Here is a 20,049-nt window from a genome sequence, read left to right on the forward strand (position 1 = left end):
CTATGGATTGAGCTGAAGCTGGGAGGTCACATCGAATAATAACACCCAGTGAATGAGGTTTTTCCAGGGAGTTTCCAGTCAGGTCAAATAGGGAACATGGTCTGGAGATGAGACTTTTTGAAAAAATCCAAATCTAGTCTACTTCCTCACATGGATGTGGGCCTGCTGGTTCTCACAGCTGCCATATTTGTGAGGCTACCCATTTTCAAGGCTATCATAGAAATGCAAAGAAAGGGGTGGATAGATGTAGGTTAAGGTAAATACCCCAAACTCTGATGTACTTACCAAGATTCAGCCGTTTTTCTTTTTTCTTTCTAGCTTTATTTTTTGAATTTAAATCCAAGTTAGTTAACATGTAGCGTAATAGAAATTTCCGGAATAGGATTTAGTGATTCATCACTTACATATGACACCCAGTGCTCATCCCAACAAGTGTCCTCCTTAATGCCCCTCAACCCTTTATCCCTTCACCCAACCCAACACTCTGCCAGCAACCCTTAATTTGTTCTCTGTATTTAAGAGTCTCGTAAGGTTTGTCTCCCTCTCTGTTTTTATATTATTTTTGCTTCACTTCTGTTCATATGTTTTGTATCTTAAATTCCACATTGATTGCAATCATATGATATTTGTCTTTCTCTGACTGACTTATTTCTTAATAATACATTACTTAGCATAATACACTCGTGTCCCTTCCACGTTATTGCAAATGGCAAGATTTCATTCTTTTTGATCACTGAGTAATATTCCATTACACACACACACACACACACACACACACACCATATTCTTTATCCATTCATCAGTTGGTAGACATTTGGGATCTTTCCATACCTTGGCTATTGTCGACAGTGCTGCTATAAACATCGGGGTGCATGTGCACCTTCAAATCAGCACTCCTGTATCCCTTGGATAAATACCTGGTAGTGCAATTGCTGGGTCATAGGGTAGTTCTATTTTTAATTTTTTGAGGAACCTCCATACTGTTTTCCAGAGCAGCTGCACCAGTTTGCATTCCCACTAACAGTGCAAAAGAGATCCTCTTTCTCCACATCCTTGCCAACATCTGTTGTTTCCTGAGTTGTTCATTTTAGCCATTGTGTCAGGTGTGAGGTGATATCTCCTTGTGGTTTTGATTTGTATTGCCCTGATGATGAGTGATGTTGAGCATCTTTTCATGTGTCTGTTACCCATCTGGCTGTCTTCTTTGGAAAAGTGTCTATTCATGTCTTCTGCCCATTTCTTCATTAGATTATTTGTTTTTTGGCTGTTGAGTTTGATAAGTCCTTTATAAATTTTGTATACTAATCCCATATCTGATATGTCATTTGCAAATATCCTCTCCCATTCCATCGGTTACCTTTTAGTTTTGCTGATTGTTTCCTTCACTGTGAAGAAACTTTTTATATTGCTGAGGTCCCAATACTTCATTTTTGTTTTTGTTTCCCTCTCCTCCAGAGCCATGTCAAGTAAGAAGTTGCTGTGGTCAAGGTCAAAGAGATTATTGCCTGTTTTTCCTCTAGGATTTTGATGGCTTCCTGCCTTATGTTTAGGTCTTTTGTCTATTTTGAGTTTATTTTTGTGTATGGTGTAAGAAAGTGTCCAGGTTCATTCTTCTGCATGTCACTGTCCAGTTTCTGCAACACCATTTGCTGAAGGGACTGTCTTTTGTTCATAGGATGTTCTTTCCTGCTTTGTCAAAGATTAGTTGGCCATACATTTGTGGGTCCGTTTCAGGATTCTCTATTCTGTTCCAGCACCAGTAACATACTGTCTTCAGCAGTTTTTCTTTAATGCTCCTTGCATTTCTTGTATTTGGTTAGTTTCCAGAGTTTAGAAAAAGTTCATTTTGACCATTTTCCACTGTTTTTGTTACTTTTGTGGAAGGGTATGTTAACTAAGGTCTTCTCTACCTTTCTCCAAAAGATGCATTTTTCACCACTTCCTTATACTTTTCTTTCTTTGGCTAACCCAGGGCTGTTGTTTAAGTTTTCTTTTAGAAACCACTTCTTCCAGGATGCCTAGAAGGAGCTTGGTCCCCTGTGCCCTATAGTAACATCCTATATCCAATTGTTCTTTAACAATAAGTAAACAGTCAGTTGTAATACGATGTGATATTCCTTCCATGAGACTGTGACCTACCTTCTTGGGAATAGAACAGTATTTCTCTTGAACTCAAACATATAGAACATAAAGATAATGTGCAGTAAATGTAGGGGCACAGGATTTATTCTGAAGTTTTTAAAGTCAACAGGTAAAAGATGCAAAAGGAAACTTGAAAGTGGGAACAGATTGAATACACTTTCTAAAAACAGTTCCCTCAAGAAAAACTCCCATTTTCACTTATCCTTGTTACTAAATTAATTGCTGCTCTTAATCCTTTTCTAATCTATGCATAAGGTTCTCAACTGGCCCTAAGGCATTTGCTTCATTAGCATATGAGTCATTTTGGAGCATAATAAACATCCCCGAAGTCTTTTCTCTCATCTCTTGACAATTGTCACTTCTACACAGGCGTGTTTTTCCATAGACAAACACAATAAATTCGTCTCTAATTCACTTTGTTGAACCAAGACAGGCAAAGCAGAAAAGGAGGAGAAATCTGAAAGATGCAGCAGGACGGTTTCATTCTACAGCCTTCTCTATGACAACATAAAAAAGGTTAAAGAGAAATTCAAGTAAAATACTCCTACAACAATGTTTCAGAAACTCAACTTTGGGATGACAGCCCATCTCCGAGCTCATCTCTGGACCAGACAGCGAAGTAAAATGTAGTAATTGGTCTGCCCCATATCAGCATAGAAAGCAACCTCCCAGTTTTGTGTTCTCTGCCTTAAGATGCCGGTGCTGTTGGTCGTTACTGAGAATGAGACTTGGAACAACTACTTGACAAAAGGAAATTGAACAAATGTGCAGAGGAAAGGAGGAGGGATGACAAGGACTAGCCAAGGAAGATGGGAAATGATGATTCGAGAAGGCAAGTGGGGAGTGATAATTGGTCTATAAAGGTTATGAGGAAAGGCAGAAACACCAGCTACGTGTTGAATTAGAACAACAAAAATTTCTCGTCCGTGTTTTGGCACAGACTGCGAGGTTCGGCAGAGTCTTTGAGCTGGGACGTGTGACTTATAAATCAAAGTAAATCCAACTGCTTTGGATTGTTTAGATTTTTTTTTTTTTTTTGTCGTTGTTATTCTGGACTTCACTCTGCTTTTCTACTTTTATTTTCTTTTTATACGATTGTCTAAAACACCTGCGATTGAGAACATAGTTTTATATAGCATTTAGTTAAAAGTGAGACCAGTGGAGGCATCAAATACATAGAAAATAGTTTTCAAAATTTTTTTAGAGTGTATTTCTTTATTTTGAGAGAGGGAGAGAGAGCGGAGAGAACGTGAGCGAGGAAGGGGCAGGCTGAGAGGGAGAGAGAGCATGAGGGGGCGGGTGGGGGGAGGCACAAAGAGAGAGGAAGAGAGAGAGAGTCCCAGGCAGGCTCCACATTCTCAGCGCAGAGCATGATGCCGGGCTCGAACTCACGCACTGCAAGATCACGATCTGAAGCCCAAATCAAGAGTTGGACACCTGACCGACTGAGCCACCCAGGCACCCCAGTTTGCGTAATTTAAGAAAACTGTGACCTACTGCAGCCAAAAGCGTTTCATTAGGGACCATCAAGGTTAGGTTCCCAGTCAGGATGCCGTGTAAATAGCCAGGTGGTACTGACTTAGCCAACAGGCCATGCCATGGCTCGGTGCTTATGCTTCTCTCTTTTTCTAGAATACCTTTCTCCAACCTTGAATACCTGACTGATTCCTAACACATTCCTTAATAGCGAGCCCAATACCTCATAGTCTGTTTTCTTCCTCTGAAGCGTGGAGGGTACGCTTACGTCTTCTGGAGCCAGACTGCCTGCCCACTCTACCAGTTCAAATCTTTGAGCTCTTGGGCAAATCACTAAAGCTCTCCGGGCCTCAGTCTCCTCATCTGGAAGATGAACATGATATTGGCCTCTACCACCTAATGTACTTGTGGAGATTTAATAAACAATTATGCAAAGCCTTTAGACATTGCTAATGCCATATCAGTTGTTCGAAGAGTGTATGATTTTATGACCTTTCCCCCCACAGTTCATTGATGCTTTGTGTCCACGCTGTGCCTTCTTTGCAGTAGTTGCCGGAACATCTGTTCTCTGGGACGAAAACTGGGAGCTTAAGGGCAGAGACTGTATTTGGGGGATCGTTGTATCCCCAGCGTTTAGCACAGGACCAGGCACAGCGTGTGTATTTAAAATGCCATTTGATTGCTCTCTGTCTCTCTCCCTCTCTCTCTCTGATGACTCTACTTTCTCCTCCGGGCCTGTATTTCCCAGAATTCCTACAGGATGTGTTTTTATCTGCATTCATTTCCTACGTTTTGATTGTCCAGTCTCTGCTGATGACGCTCTAATTTACTCACCAGCCACATATTCCCACCCGCGCTCTATCCACATGCTGGCTTTCTGCTGTTGCCAGGATTAGCTGCCTTTGGAAACGCTGTCACCACCTCGAATACACCCTGTTCCCAAATTCAACTATGCATCTTCCCTCTCAAACTATCTCTCTTCCTGCCAACACTGTGATTGAATTGCCTGGGCAAAATCGCTTTCATCATAGTACATTATCTTGTGGTGGTTTTTCTTTTTTCTTTTTATGCTGTTGGAGTTCAAAATGCGAGAGATCAGAGCTTTACATTTCTGAATAACAAATGTGAACACAAATGAGCACAGTAAATTATAGATAATTATCCTACAGAATCCAAGAAAGAAAGGGAGTAGTATTGATTGAAAATATAATCACTCTCTGTGCCTACCTACGTTTGTTGCAGTCCACCTACAATGTTCCATTTCCGCATGTTCCGGCTCCTTTTCTCTTTTGTTGTTTTTGCCCTTTTCCTCTCATATTCTGTCACAGTCTTCGTCTCATCTCCTCAGTCTACCCTCTTTATGTACATATTTATTTATTCTGTGTAGCGAAGATAGTTGGGGTGCAGGTGTAGGGGTGCACTTTCAAAGAATACAGAGTAGGCAAAGGCCATCGCACAGTGCCTTCGCGGGGGTGCAGAATGTTCTGCCTCGAGGAAATAAGAAAGCTGGTGGCGGTCGCGTATTGAAGATACTCTGACGCGATTTCTCACGCCCAGCTTCTTCCCCGACCATCACCTGTAGCCTATTCAGAGGGAGCAAAACTGATTTGCCAGATTCCTTTCCTGCAACACAATTCAGTAAGCTAAATAACATGGATGTAGTTACTGATAAGAATGGTGTGGAGAGTAGTTATTCCATTGGATTCTGAAGGTTAGCAACAACACAGCACTATTTAACTGTAAATAGAATCCCGAAAAGTCTTAGGTATTTCCTATTTCTGTATTTATTTATTTACTTACTTATGTATTTATGTATTTAGCCGCGAGAGAGGGAGACACAGAATCCGAAGCAGGCTCCAGGCTCCGGGCTGTCAGCACAGAACCCGTTGCAGGGCTCAAACCCATGAACAATGAGATCATGACCTGAGCCGAAGTTGGAGGCTTAACCCGACGGGGCCACCCAGGCACCCCAAGAGGAGGCAGTATTCAGTGTATCCGCCTTTCAGGAGACAGATGAAGACAGGGGAGAAGAGTTCCAGAAAAGTAAGATCAGGTATAGAAAATCAGCTGAGGCAAAACTCAAATGAAAGAGAGAAGCCTTTAACAAACCAGTCAAGTAGCGTGGAAAATATGCGAAAATGGTTGATTTTTAAAGGCTTGCAAGCATAAAAATCTAGTACTGATGTAAAATAATCTAGATACTTCACGTGTCTAGAAATGTATGCTGAGGGTGTTAATGAACCTCATTAAATATACCCTGTTTCTTAGCATCGAAGAGAGTCTGATGTGCCTGGAGAAAGCATCAGAGAGCAGTGGGGTCCGATCGCCCCTATATAGTGTCTTTCCCCACCACTCCTCTTAATTTTTTTCTGCTTCCCCATGGCTCCACACTAAACTGACAAGCCTTTCTCTTTTCTCTTGTACACATTCAGCTAATCTCACTAGGTAACTTGCAGGGGGCTTTTGAGAGAGGCTTTTGCTCTGGATGGAAGGGGCCTGTGGCAGAGCACCGACTGTGAGTTGGAGAGAGGTCAGAAAACAACACTTGCCCACATCCTGTGGCCTTTACACCGTCACGGAACCTGGTGCAAATGTACACGCGCACGCTCGCATTTAAGAGCCAAAATACTTATAGAGCATGTACCCTCATTCTCCAATCATCTGACATCCTTCTTTTTCAGAAACAGTATGAAAACACAATTCATCAGAAGAAAAAAAATCTCTCTCTGTGAATAATGTTCAGCCCATGCAGGCATAGCATCTGTTGATGTAGTATTACGTGCTTTCTACTGATAGAGTTTTCCTAACTGTTGTGACGCCCTTGGGCACCCCAGATGCTTTCTTCTCTTTTTGGTGGTATGGGGGCCAGTTCAGAAACATGCTCAGCTGTGGGCACCATTTGATGTCCCTTTACACGTATCCTGTTGTGTATTTAGTGCGTGTTTCACATATGCACACGTGAATATATTTCCATGTTGACTAGGAGTTAGGAGGTGTTTTAGAGGTCAAGGTTATTTGACATTTAGACATTTTCCTAGCAATTCGAACAAAGTAACTTCCAGAGCATGTTCGTTATTTGAGATTACTTTGGTGTTACAGAAATACTATTGAGACCTTAGGGGGGTTTTCTTCCCCAAAGGTTATTAATTTATTTCATAGGATGAGAAGCAACCACCAGACAGATTAAAATCATAACCATTTTCCAAGACTGCATTTTTGACAGATGCTCTAATAAGAGGGACAGAACTGATAATGCAGGTGGTAAGGAATCATCCCCCTGAATGCTGGTAAGGTTATGAAGGCTGCAGTTTTCAAAGAGCTAGTCTGGAGGATAGATGTCAATTGTGTCTGCAACACAGAGCCCTTCTACATTGGAGATTAAAGACTCCTTTATCAGCGGTGACGTGGAGATCTGAAATGAAATATAGATCCAATTAATTTCATATTCCTGTGTCAGTGATGTTCTTTTCTCCTTTCATGAGGAAACTCGCCATTTGGGTTCTATAGAGTTTTATGTGAAGTTTCCGTGGCGATACCCTTATCTTCGTAAAACAAAGGCCTTGGCTGGGCCTTTAGTTGGATCAGCTGTGAAGGAGGATTTGAGGATTTGAAGCGTCTTGTGTCAGGCTGAAAATAGCACTCTTTTTCCACTTGTAAAGTGATCCCTGGACCAGCAGAATTTTTCAGCCAGAATTTTTCAGCCTTCTCTAATTCCATTAGCCCATCCTGATAGGTGTGTTTCCACAGACTGAGAGGAATCTATTATGTGCCGGAAGTTTTCAGAGGAAAATTTCCTTTGTTTTCCTTTCTTATCCCTTAAAGGTTCTTTCAGTTCTGTTTCAGAGTTCAACATGATCTTTTAAAATGAGGAACTATAGGTTCAATCTCTCGCTTTGCCATTAACTTGTGCGATTTTGAGCAAGTCAGTTAACCTCCCAGATTAAAACTGTCCGTGTTGCTACCTTAGGTTAATATTTCCTGTTGCTATTGAAAATGATGAGATGATGATGATGTTGATGACGATGCTTTGTTTTTGTGAGGGTGAACTATTAACAACAATTTTCCGAACGTCATTCCCTTGAGCACAGAAGGAGTAGCTCCTTCCATGAGATCAAGAGGAAGGAGGAATGGCATGTAACCTGAGCCAGAAAAGAATCGATCATTCCTTGAGCTTGTGTTAATCATTTCTGCTTTGTACCTCTGCCAAGAGTAATGGGGGTCCCTTCAGAAACCAGTATACAGTGGAAGGTGTAATGGGTGATAATTTGGGTAAGGACGATGTAGAGATCTTCAGTGTGGCTATGGAGCACAGATGCTCCCCAGGAGTTTAGGGTCAGATACTTAGGACCCAGAATATTGCAATCAGTTGTGCCCTATGCTCACATTATTACTAACTATGCTTAATCCAAAGTTTCTAAAAGGTTTACATTTAGAGGTAAGGTAAATTAGACAGAAGATTATCCCAGGGCGCCTGGGTGGCTCAGTCGGTTAAGCATCCATCTGACTCTTGATTTCAGCTCAGGTCATAATCTCACGGTTCATGGGATTGAATCCCACATTGGGTTCTGCACTGCATCAGCACAGAGCCTGCTTGGGATTCTCTCTCTCCCTCTCTCTCTCTGCCCCTATCCCACTCAGCTCGCTTGCTCTCTCTCTCTCTCTCTCTCTCTCCCTCTCTCAAAAATAAATAAATAAAAATTTAAAAAAAGAAGATAATCCCAACAGCAATGTCACTCAAGCCTGCACTATGATGTGTTCTTGTGATGGGAGAAAAAGATGTGTTATCTACCCAACATCACATGTATTTTCTGTTTATATTCTGTCTCTCCAACCCAAAGGTAAAATCCATGAACTCTAGTGAGATCCAGAATATGACACTCAAGATATGAGACTTTGGCATAAGGGTTATTTTGAGTTGAAGGTAACTGCGGGGAAAAAAAAAAAAACAGACACATGAAGAACTTTCTGGCCTCCCCTATCTATCTAAAAGCAGGGCATAAATTTCCTTTGTGAAGATGTTGCCCTCTCCCATGCCAAGGAGAAGAGAGCAACTCTTAATACCAGCGATGGAGATAGCACTGAGATGAGCCTGAACAAATCTTACTAAATACCCCTCCCCTACCATTCATTTCCCCCATATATTTACCTTCCCACACTGACTACTCCTAGAAGCCCAGACTAGCTTTTCTTTGTCTACTTACTTCTTCACGTTTTACTGCCCTTTGCTCAAAAGGTATGTCAACCCTGAAGTCTAACCACTTCTTTGGATCTTTTTTACTTTTGGGTGTATGTAAAGCCCCGGTGCAGGTGAAATAAAATTTTGCCTTTTTCCCTATTCATCTGTATTTTATAAGCTTAATTTGCAAGTCCCGACCATGAACCTAAGAGGGCAGAAAAAAAGTTTTCCATCCCCTAGGGTTCAAGGAGTAATTACCCAGATCCTGAAGGTTATCTTTTTTCTATGCCACAGCCTATGTAAACTACCATTTCTCATGTAAACCAATGGGGAATTGCAAATAATGGGGGTACTTTATTCCTTGCCATTTGGAAAGAAGAAGGCATTATCAAAACCTGATTACCTCCTGGGGGTATAGCTCCCATACGGGTGCTGGTTGTCTCATATGAGTAAAGTTAGTATAGAATGATAAGTATAGAAAAATATGGTATTAGCTATCATTTAAGTACTTTATAGATACTTTTTGAATCTGTGGTGTTTCATCCTCAGTGGGGTAGATAAGATTACTAGATCCTATTTTACAAATGAGGGAACAGGCACAAAAGGTCACATAACTCGCCCTAGAGCCAAGATTAGCCTCTGAACTTGAACCTAAGAAGCCTGGCTACAGTATATATGTACTTTCCCACCACACTGCTACATACTGTGTGCAGACACTTAGCTATAGTAACATGATTGAGGCAAAAATTGATTCAAAAAGGGAGTCAGGGAGGGGCACAGTCAGCTAAGGACCGATTCTTGATTTTGGCTCAGGTCATGATCTCACAGTTAATGGGATCAAGCCCTGTGTCAGGCTCCACAGCAGGCAAGGAGCATGTTGGGGATTCTCCCCCCCGCCCCACCCCTCACCCCTGCTTGTAATCTCTCTCTCTCTCTCTCTCTCTCAAAATAAATAGATAAAAACTTAAAAACAAAGGGAGTCATTGAAGATGTCAGTTTCTGAGATCAAAAGCAAGTAAGAGTCCTTAAGGGCACTGTTAGAGAGTCGATCTTATCCCCCTGCTCTTCAGTAAACAATGGGGGCCAGATGGTAGAAAAAAGAAAACAAAACCAGTAAGAACTCACTACTCTCTAAATATTTTTAGAACAATTCTTGTATGTCATCTGTATTTTCAGCAATGGCTAGATATGGGGTAAAGATGCATTGTTTTATGGGCAGCTGGGGGAGAAGGATCTTCATGACAAGATAAATGGCGAACAACATAGAGGAAAAAAAGAGATGAATGAAAACCTGTAAGTGAAGAAAAATAAGTGAATAGGCCCATGATGAGTAATTGGCCTATAGAAGTTTCCAGAGGAAACCGAATAGCAACGGAGAGGAAGCCCCCAGAGCTGCCCCAGTGGGCACTTACGGACTTTTAGCGTTGGTGGACATGAACGAATTTTCAACAGAACAAACTCACATTCAGCTTAACTTAATATCTTATAAGCAATTTGATATGAAGGAATAGAACTGCCAGGTAGAACAGGACTCTGCTTCTCTCTCCCTTTTGTCTTCTCCCCTATATGGAATACCTAAATATTATCTAAATTTTAATTGATGAATCCGAATTTAGGATAAGAAGAGTTTATTAGGTTTTCTATTTAATTGCACTCCTATGATAAGGATGTACTTGCCAGTACTTGGACCAGGGCACTCCGAATACTGCTCGCTTGAGATTATCTTTGCTTGTCTTAGTGACGTTTTTGTTACGTTTTACAGGTCAACTCTCCTGATGTTTTTTTTTTTTTTTTTCTGAAATTCCATTATATTTTAAAAGACATTTAAATAATAAGAAAATAATGGTATATATTTACCCAACATGGTTACCATTTCCAATGCTCTTTATTCTTTTTGTGTAAATGCGTATATCCACCTGGTAAGTTTGTTTCTGGCCTAAGACCTTCTTTTAACATTTCTTGTAGGAAGGGCCTGATGGCAATTAATTATTTCGTTGTTTTCCTTCTCAAAATGTCTTTATTTTGCCTTTCCTATTAAAAGATATTTCCACTGGGTTATAAAAGTCCAGGCCAACTTTTTTTTTTAGCACCTTAAAAAAGCTGCCCTACTGTCTTTTCGTTGTCTTGTTTCTAATGAGAGACATGGTATCCTCCTTTTCTCTGCTGCTCTGTATATATGTTGCTTGTAAGAGTTTCTCTTGGCCACTACTCTTAAGCAATTCGATTTGATATGATTTAGTGTGGCTTCCTCTATTTCTTTGCATTTTCATTGTTTCAAGTTTATTTACTTTGAGAGAGAGAGAGAAAGTGTGCATGCACAGGAGGGGCAGAGAGAAGGAGAGAGAGAATCCCAACAGGCTCTGCACCGTCAGCAGGGCTCAAACTCACAACACGTGAGATCATGACCTGAGCCGAAATCAAGAGCCGGACGCTGAACCAACCGAGCCACCCAGGCACCGCGCTGTCATCTTTTATTGTGATAAGAACATGTCACACACAATCTGCTCTCTTGACAAATTTTGAAGTGCACAGTGTGGCAATCTTGACCAATTCCTTTCTTTAGGTGTAATACTAATTGCCCTCGAGCCCCTGTCCAGGCTTACAAATCCTGGCGCCATTCTCTTTTTTTCAGTGGCCCGAACGACTTTCTACTCTCCTTGTTTTAAAACTCCAATCTCAGGGCTCCTGGGTGGCTCAGTTGGTTGAGCGGCCGACTTCGGCTCAGGTCGTGATCTCGCCGGCCGTGAGTTCAAGCCCCGTGTCGGGCTCTGTGCTGACAGCTCAGAGCCTGGAGCCTGTTTCAGATTCTGTGTCTCCCTCTCTCTGGCCCTCCCCCCCCCCCCCCCCGTTCATGCTCTGTCTCTCTCTGTCTCAAAAATAAATAAACATTAAAAAGTTTTTTTTTAAATAAAAAATAAATAAAACTTCAATCTCAGAGGACAGTCATGTTTCCTTTGTTTCCACATATCCGGTGGTTAAGAGATACTGTAACTCTACCCACCTATGCAATCCTCATGTCAGTTGCTGTCTAGTTCATTTTGCTCTAGCAATAGCCTTCCTTTAGATACTCGAGGACAGTGAGCACTCTCCCATCTCAGAACTTTCACACACGTTGTGGCCTTTTCCTGGAACAATTTTCCTCCTATTCACCAAGAAACTAATTCCCGCTTCAGGCGCAGGATGCATCTTTTTTTGAAAAAAATGTTTTATCCATGTTTCAGAGAGAGTGTCTGTGCATGTGAGTGGGGGAGGGGCAGAGAGAAACGGGGACAGAGGAGGATCCGAAGTGCGCTCTGGGTTGGCAGCAGAGAGACCTACAGGGGGCTTGAACCCAAGAACCATGAGATCATGACCTGGGCCAAAGTGAGACACTCAACCGACTGAGCCACCCAGGCGCCCCAGCTCAGGATGCATCATAAAAATAACTTTCTTTGGGGAGTGATTCCTATACTACGTTAAGCCTCCCCGCTTCCTATTTCTCCTTATAAAATACTGGTTTCATAGACTTTGTCAGAATATGTAACTCTCTATTCAAGTTTTTACTTAGTGTTATCTTTCCCCACTTAATGGTGTAAGAGCAAATGCAAACATAAATGACTTAAATTTCTCCCTATTGAAAAGAAGGGAAGAGATTCTCCTTTGCCTTTTTCTTTCAGAATTTCTTTCCCAGTCCTGTTCAAATATATGTAAATCTTTTTAATGACTAAACAAAACTTTTGCCAATGTCATCCCTCAGGAATATTTCCTTGAGGACCCGAGAGTCATCTTGTTGAAATGTAATCATCAAATAATATAAGGCCCTATCTCCCAGTGTCCTAGGATGATGTAGACCTAAGTTTAGCTGTCACCTGACTCCAAAGGGCAAAACCTACCTTCAATCCTAAAGAGAGGAGAAAATTAGCAATGTGGTCATGAGAACATGAAATTCTTTTCAAGTTTATTTATTTTGAGAGAGAGAAAGAGAGCACCAGTGGTGCAGGGACAGAGAGAGAGAGAGAGAGAGAGAGAGAGAGAGAGGGAATCCCAAGCAGGCTCTGTACTGTCAGAGACGTGGGGCTTGAACCCACAAACTGTGAGATCATGACCTGAGCTGAGATCAAGGGTCATCTGCTTAAGGCGTACCTGGGTGGCTCAACGGGTTAAGCATCAGGCTTGGGCTTGGGTCACGATCTCACAGTTCATGGGTTCGGGCCCCACGTCGGGCTCTGTGCCGACAGCTCTGACCCTGAAGCCTGCTTCAGATTCTGTGTCTCCCTGTCCCTCTGCCCCTCACCCTATCATGCTCTGTGTCTCTGTCTCTCAAAAATAAACATTAAAAAAAAAAAAAAGAATCAGACGCTTAACTGACAGAGCCACCCAGGTGCCCTGATATCATGAATCTAGTGTGTTGTATCTATTTAGCTATATAAAAGAGTGGTATTTCTTCTTGTCTTAACGACGTCTTTAGCGCATTACCTATAATGTGCATTGCATTCTTATTGTGCATTACTCTTATTCAATAATGAAGTCTTTTTCTTTGCTACTTTTGTAGAGAGGTTTTCCGGGCTGGGAAGAGATTTTGTTTATAATGATATTTCCCCAATAATGGTGAGCTCCACGAGAACAGTAACCAGGTCTGTTTTGTTTATCACTATATTATTCTCAGTGCACACGCAGTGACCTGGATATAGGTCAAATAATTGTTTAATGAAAGAATGAATGAAGAACCTAGCAGGAGACTCCATTTTTCTACTCACTTTCCCTACAGGGCTATTATGTGGCCCAAACGGAGTCAGACCAACCTAACCGGGAGCTTTAATCCCATCAGTATTTTGTAGTGTGATAAAACACATGTTGCTTAAGCTCCCTGAACTTGAATTTTCTTACCTGTAGGATAGGGATAATAATAGCACCTATCTCAGAAGACCATTGTGAGCATAAACTGGCAGAAATATGCAACATGGTGCCTACCTGTAATAAGGAATGACAAATTCAGCCGGTAACAGTTCATTACGATCGTTTACCCCAAATATATAAACATTTTTGTTGGGACCCAAGCATCACAATGATAAGGACAACTGTGGTTCGGAAGAGGTATGAACAATTGCCTTTAACATCTTATCAGAAAATTTGGTAATTCTACCACCCCGTCCTCAGATTTATGTGGGCTTTTTTGTTAGGTTGACATTATGGGACTGCACCTGTTACCCCAACCATTCTCCCTACCTTTCCTCGCTGATGCATAACTGATTCTTCACTCAGCCAGCAATTCAGAGTATATGTGTGAGATATGTCAGGGTGCCTGTAAGCCAGAGGTAAGCAAATTATAAACATAACATTCTAAGACTCTGGCATTTTTCCATTTTCTCTCCTGATCAGTTGGTATCTTCTCTCTGTGGATCATTTGTTCAAACAGGTGAGCCCAATCGGGTTACTTGTGGATTTGCAGTCTTTTTAAATTTTCTTTAAGAGACGTATCCTAATTCATGCTATGATTTCATTCTCTCTCCCTACATCTCACATCCCCATACTTCACTCTGAACCCCCTTAAAGAGATACAACGTGGTCAGCACAAAGACCATTAGCTGTCATGATTTTAAATATTTTAGAAAAGAGGGTTACAAACGATGTGTGTGCGCGCGTGTGTGCATGTGAGTGAGCACACACAGGAACGGCCACACACATTTAGAGTGAGAAAGAGAAAAAAAGAGTTATTCATGAAAGATCACTGGGTCAAGATTAAGAAAGCTGGCTTTCTCTGCTGGGGCTGCCAATGTGTCATTATGTGAAGTCAGGCTAATGATTTAATTTCTTAGTTCATCTGCCCTTCATCATTAAAATTGGAACGGATGGTGCCTTTCTGCACTTGACCACAGTACTAGGCACAAATAGATCACTCGATTGTTATAGATTCATGGATTCGTCCCTAGGAAAGTTATATGTGAAAATGAGGAGGGTATTTTCAATCCCTAGGATCAATATTTTCAATGCATTTAATGTAATATGCTAATGTGATAATGTAATCCTAGACCTCATTATACTCCTGTTCTCAGAATTCAACCTTTTCAAACACTTTAATAAGGAAACCACTAAGAATGGGAATCATGCTCTTTTTTACATTTAAGTACGTCAGTTTATTATGGAAACGCTGTACTCAGAAGTCAGCTTAGGAAACCTGTGCAGAGAAAATGGGATGCTGAGATGCTTTTATGCTCGGCTGTAGGAACATATCTCACAGTGAGATAAAGTAATAACAGTGATTTCCTTGTGTGACTCATAAGCTCATTCTGGTGGCAGTTGCCAGAAGAATTCCACACGTTGCTAGAATAACGACATCTTTTCTGTAACTATATTTGCCGAACTCCAAATCACAACACATGATTCAGCTGAGTATTTTTCTGATTTCTAAATATCTGTAAAACGTCTTAAAAATTATTCCGATTAAGTACTGTCACATTCTACCTTGAGTGAATCACCTTTATTGAGAAAAATCAAATTATGGGTCATCTGGATTACCTGCCCTGGACAGTTTGGAGCCCATAGTTATCAAGTATAAAGCCAAGATGATTACTTTGAAGAAGACAAAATTCACTGAAATGTAATAAGGCCGTGTGCCTATTTAAACACTAGTCGTACTCTTTTACACTCATACCTTGTCTTAATATACGTAAGATGCCCTAAAATGAGAATAATCACAAAATGACTGAATCTGTTGTTTTTCTTCTTTCTTGGCAGAGTTAATTGATTGCCACAGCAGGTAATAATTCCTTGTTCCTCTGTATTTAAAAAAAAAAAGGTAGTTATTAATAGACTATGGTACAGTTGTTATTCAACCACACCTCTGTACTTGGGATAAAATGGCTTGGTGTACATCTATTATTGGGCATAATAGTGTTCTTTGTACTAAACTTGCACAAAGGATCAATCCAATATTTTCAGGAAATAGGTATACTGACTTCCCCTTGACATTTACTTAGCGATAGGAGACCGTTATCCCTGTGACAATACTTTTTTTTAAAACTATCATTATCTTTAAAGAAAATAAAAACGTCTGCAGCCCTTTTAACTATCTTGTTGTAGAAATAACAGTTCAGCTTTTCTCTTGGTCCTATCAGCATATATAAGATAGTTTCCTTCTAAGTTCTAGCTTCTCCATATGTCCTTGAGGCCCCCCATGTGAACTCCTATAGATTTCTCATTTTCAACAAGTTAGAAGTCACCATTGCCGATTGTGTTTGTTCCTTTCTCTAACTATATACTAGCCTCAAGCCTGAGGAAGGGAGAGCGGGGATGGCCGACAACATTTTTTAAATGTTTATTATTTATTTTTGAGAGAGCAAAAGAGAGAGAGAGAGGGAGGGAGAGCAGGGGAGGGGCCAAGAGAGAGGAAGACACAGAATCAGAAGCAGGTTCCAGGCTCCGAGCTGTCAATGCAGTGCCCGATGCAGGTCTCGAACTCACTTAGTGTGAGATCATGACCTTGGGCCCAAGTCGGATACCCAACTGACTGAGCCACCCAGGCATGCCAGATATTATCTTCTAGAGTCTTAAGGTTAAAGAAACTTAATATCCAAAGAAACTTTTATATCCAAAAGGGAAGTGCCTAAGAAAACAGTTGGCTATGGATAGTGGAGGGGGCAAAATCACATTAGCATTTAATTCTCTGTTATTACTTTCAGCCAAAATAGAATTGAGGACTTGGAAGTATTACCAGAAGAATGAAATAGGAAACATCTCTTATTAGCATACAAACTTAATTTTATTCTGATATCACAACATTGTCAATCAAATTGGAAACTCAATTCTCACCTAGTGAGTAGAAATGAACATTAATATTTTTTTTCTCAAAACACTTTCTTCTGTAACACTGGAAAACACCAAGTGGAACTCTTTTCAGTGCTTTTTGCTAAGTCATTCTGTCCTCTTCAAATGCTGTCCGTCGAAGAGCATTGCCGAGAACCTCTCCAAAGACAAGGATGCATTGAGACAGGGTTGCCATTTTAGCCCAAGACCATTTGAAAATGCAAACCAAACAAAAGATGGGCTTGATGTGTTTGGTGGTCATTGGGGGCTTTCAGTGCAGTTCCTACCTGCACAATATCCACTAACTCCATCAGCTTTTTTGGTCCAAAGTATTGTTCTAGTATATTTATGTTTATTTTTGAGAGAGAGAGTATGAATGGGGGAGAGGGAGAGACACAGAATCTGAAGCAGGCTCCAGGCTCTGAGCTGTCAGCACAGAACCCGACGTGGGGCTCGAACTCACAAACCTCGAGATCATGACCTGAGCTGAAGTTGGCCTCTCGACTGACTGAGCCACCCAGGGGCCCCATATTGTTCCAGCGTATTTAAACAATCACATGTATATGATAGTTTGTCTCCACCCCCCTGGAGCCTAATCTTCTGTGGTTGCTTCCCGGTTTGCAAGAAGCCAGAAATGGTTGATAGGTAACACTGAATAGAATAAGACTATTCGTAAATAGAATTGATTGCTATATAAATATCGTACTTACACTAAATACTGTACTTAAACACTAAGTCCTTGATAGAAAAGATCCTCAGTTGGCTTAGCGTTTTTACCCCCGAGGCTGCGTACCTGAGTATAAAAATGTTTTTGTAAAGTCAAATAATTTTATAATCCTCCCTAGACACATCCAGAGAGTTCCAAATTAATGGGCAGATGACACTGTAGTGTCATCAAAAGAACATGGGCTTTTCATTCAGACAGATGGCCTTTGGGAAGTTTTTTTAACTTGCCCGGGCATCAGTTTCTTTAAGTGGAAAATGCACATCGCTGCTAATTCAACGGGTTGCAGAGAAGATTAAAATAAGAAGTGTTTGCAAAACATCCAACACGGTGCATGGAGTATACTAATTCAAGAAAGATGTTCATCGTATGAAAACCTAACTTCCAGAACATTTGAAAATGCACTTTAAAAAATTACATTCTTGGGGCGCCTGGGTGGCTCAGTCAGTTAAGTGTCCAACCTCAGCCCAGGTCATGATCTCGCAGTTCGTGAGTTTGAGCTTTGGGCTCTGTGCTGACAGTTCAGAGCCTGGAGCCCGCTTCGGATTCTGTGTCTGCCTCTCTCTCTGCCCCTCCCCAACTTGTGCTATGTCTCTCTCTCTCTCTCTCTCTCTCTCTCTCTCTCTCTCTCAAAGGTAAATAAACATTAAATTTTTTTTTGAATCACAATCTTTATTTTCTACATGTTTTCAAGCTAGAAACTGCACTTGATATTAATAATAACCTTGTTAGAAAGGACGTGTGCTTATTATATTCTCATCGTACAAAAGAAAAGTCACAGAACGCAAGAGGTATGCAACTCACCCTACGTTACCCAGTTAGCAGGTGGCAGACACGGGGTAAAATATGGTTCTTTTTTTTTTTTTCTCTAAGTCTACTGCTGTCTCAATGATGCAGAATAGTCATGACTTTGGAGGAATTAAAATACAAGCGTAAAAGGGGGAAACATGTGACTGGGAAACATGTAAATAAGTTGTTATTTATAATCACCGTGTAATTTCTACAGCAAGTTGATCCTAAGGTCGGCCCTTTGTTACTGGAGTTACATTATAAGCTAAAAGAATAAGAAAGAGTGGAATTTCTCTACATAGGAAAAGGAGGGATCGTTGGAGGTGTGGAGTGCTTGATTTGGGAAGCCAAAGCCAGCAAAGTAGACAGGCTAAAAGCCAGGCCTGGGGGAAACGGGGGCACTGATGGTTGAAGGAGAACTTTAGAGGAACAACAGAGGTACTTCACCGATATTTTCTTATAATTTTCCTTCAGGGTGTGACGTAAACCTAACCCCCATTCCCAGAACAAAATCATCACCAAAATCTCATTGTTTTAATACTGCTAGTAGAGGGGCGCCTGGGTGCCTCAGTTGGTTAAGCATCTGACTCTTGATTTCAGGTCAGGCCATGATCTCATGGCCAGGAGATCGAGCCCCGCATCAGACTCAACACTGGGCGTGGAGCCTGCTTAAGATTCCCTCTCTCCCTCTCCCTCCGCCCCTTTCCTGCTCTCCCAGGTGTGCACTCTCTCCCTCTCTGAGAAAAACAAACAAACAAACAACACTGCTGGTAGAGTGGATTTTCTTTGTCAGGAAATAGAAAATGACAGGATGTATTACCGGTTAGCTTGAATCGTTTCTGTCTTCACCCAATGACAGTCATATCTGGGTTACAAAAGAGTAAATTGTCGTCTTTTAATCTTTACAGACAATTAAGGGCCCTTCTTAATGGTCTTTGTGTGTGTTATAGCAGACGCCATAAATTCCAATATGGCCGTGCAGATGGTATAAGGGAGGAAGGCAAGCTCAGCGGTGAGTGCGTGCCTCTTGTAAAGGGGACTGCCTCAGCTCAGACCCGACAGATGGCTGCAGTGCAGGAATGAGTATTGCCAGAACTTCTGATTTTGAAAAGAAAAAAAAAATACAAAACAACTGCTGGTCTGAAATATTATGTGGACTTTTGTGACTTTAAAACATCTACCATATTTTAAAAACTAAATGAAATAAACAAGCAAACGGCAAACACTGTGTTGGCCAAACAAAGCGATCGACAAGCTGGATATGCCTCGGAACCACCTGTTTACAACTTCTGCCAATATTCTTATTCTTCCACATGCTACGAGTTAAATTTGACAAGCACTCTCACATATGCATCCCAAACACCTCAGGCTGGGGTTTTAATAAGTAATCGCATGACCTTGAGCGAGTGTGTTTTCTCTGTACTTCAGTTTCTTCATCTACAAACTGGGAAAAATCATTGTCCTTACCTCAGAGGACTGTGGTAAGGGTTAAATGTATTAATGCAGTGTTCTCTTCATTCACTTCCCATCATCTTTTTAAATTTTTTTTTATGTTTATTTCTTTCTTTTGAGAGAGAGAGACAGAAAGGGAGAGAGAGAGAGAGTGAGTGAGCTAGGGAAGGGCAGAGAGGGAGAGAGAGAATCCCAAGCAGGCTCCACGCTGACATTGCAAAGCCTGACGCAGGGCTCTGTCTCAAGAACTATGAGATCATGACCTAAGCCGCAATCAAGAGTCGGATACTTAACTGACTGAGTCACCCAGGCGCCCCTCAATCATCTTCTTTTACAATCACTCAAAGTCTGTATTTAGGTCCAGTTAATCTCTAACCGATAGTGCCGTGGCTCACCAATGGCGACATTGCTCAAGAAGGGAGTCTTCTCCTCCTTGAGAAGGAACATATATATATGTTTTTTTTTTTTTTTAATTGTTTGTTTTTTTTTTTTTTTTTTTTTTTTTTTT

Source organism: Panthera uncia, chromosome X (assembly GCF_023721935.1).
Source record: "Panthera uncia isolate 11264 chromosome X, Puncia_PCG_1.0, whole genome shotgun sequence".
NCBI classification, from domain to species: Eukaryota; Metazoa; Chordata; class Mammalia; order Carnivora; family Felidae; genus Panthera; species Panthera uncia.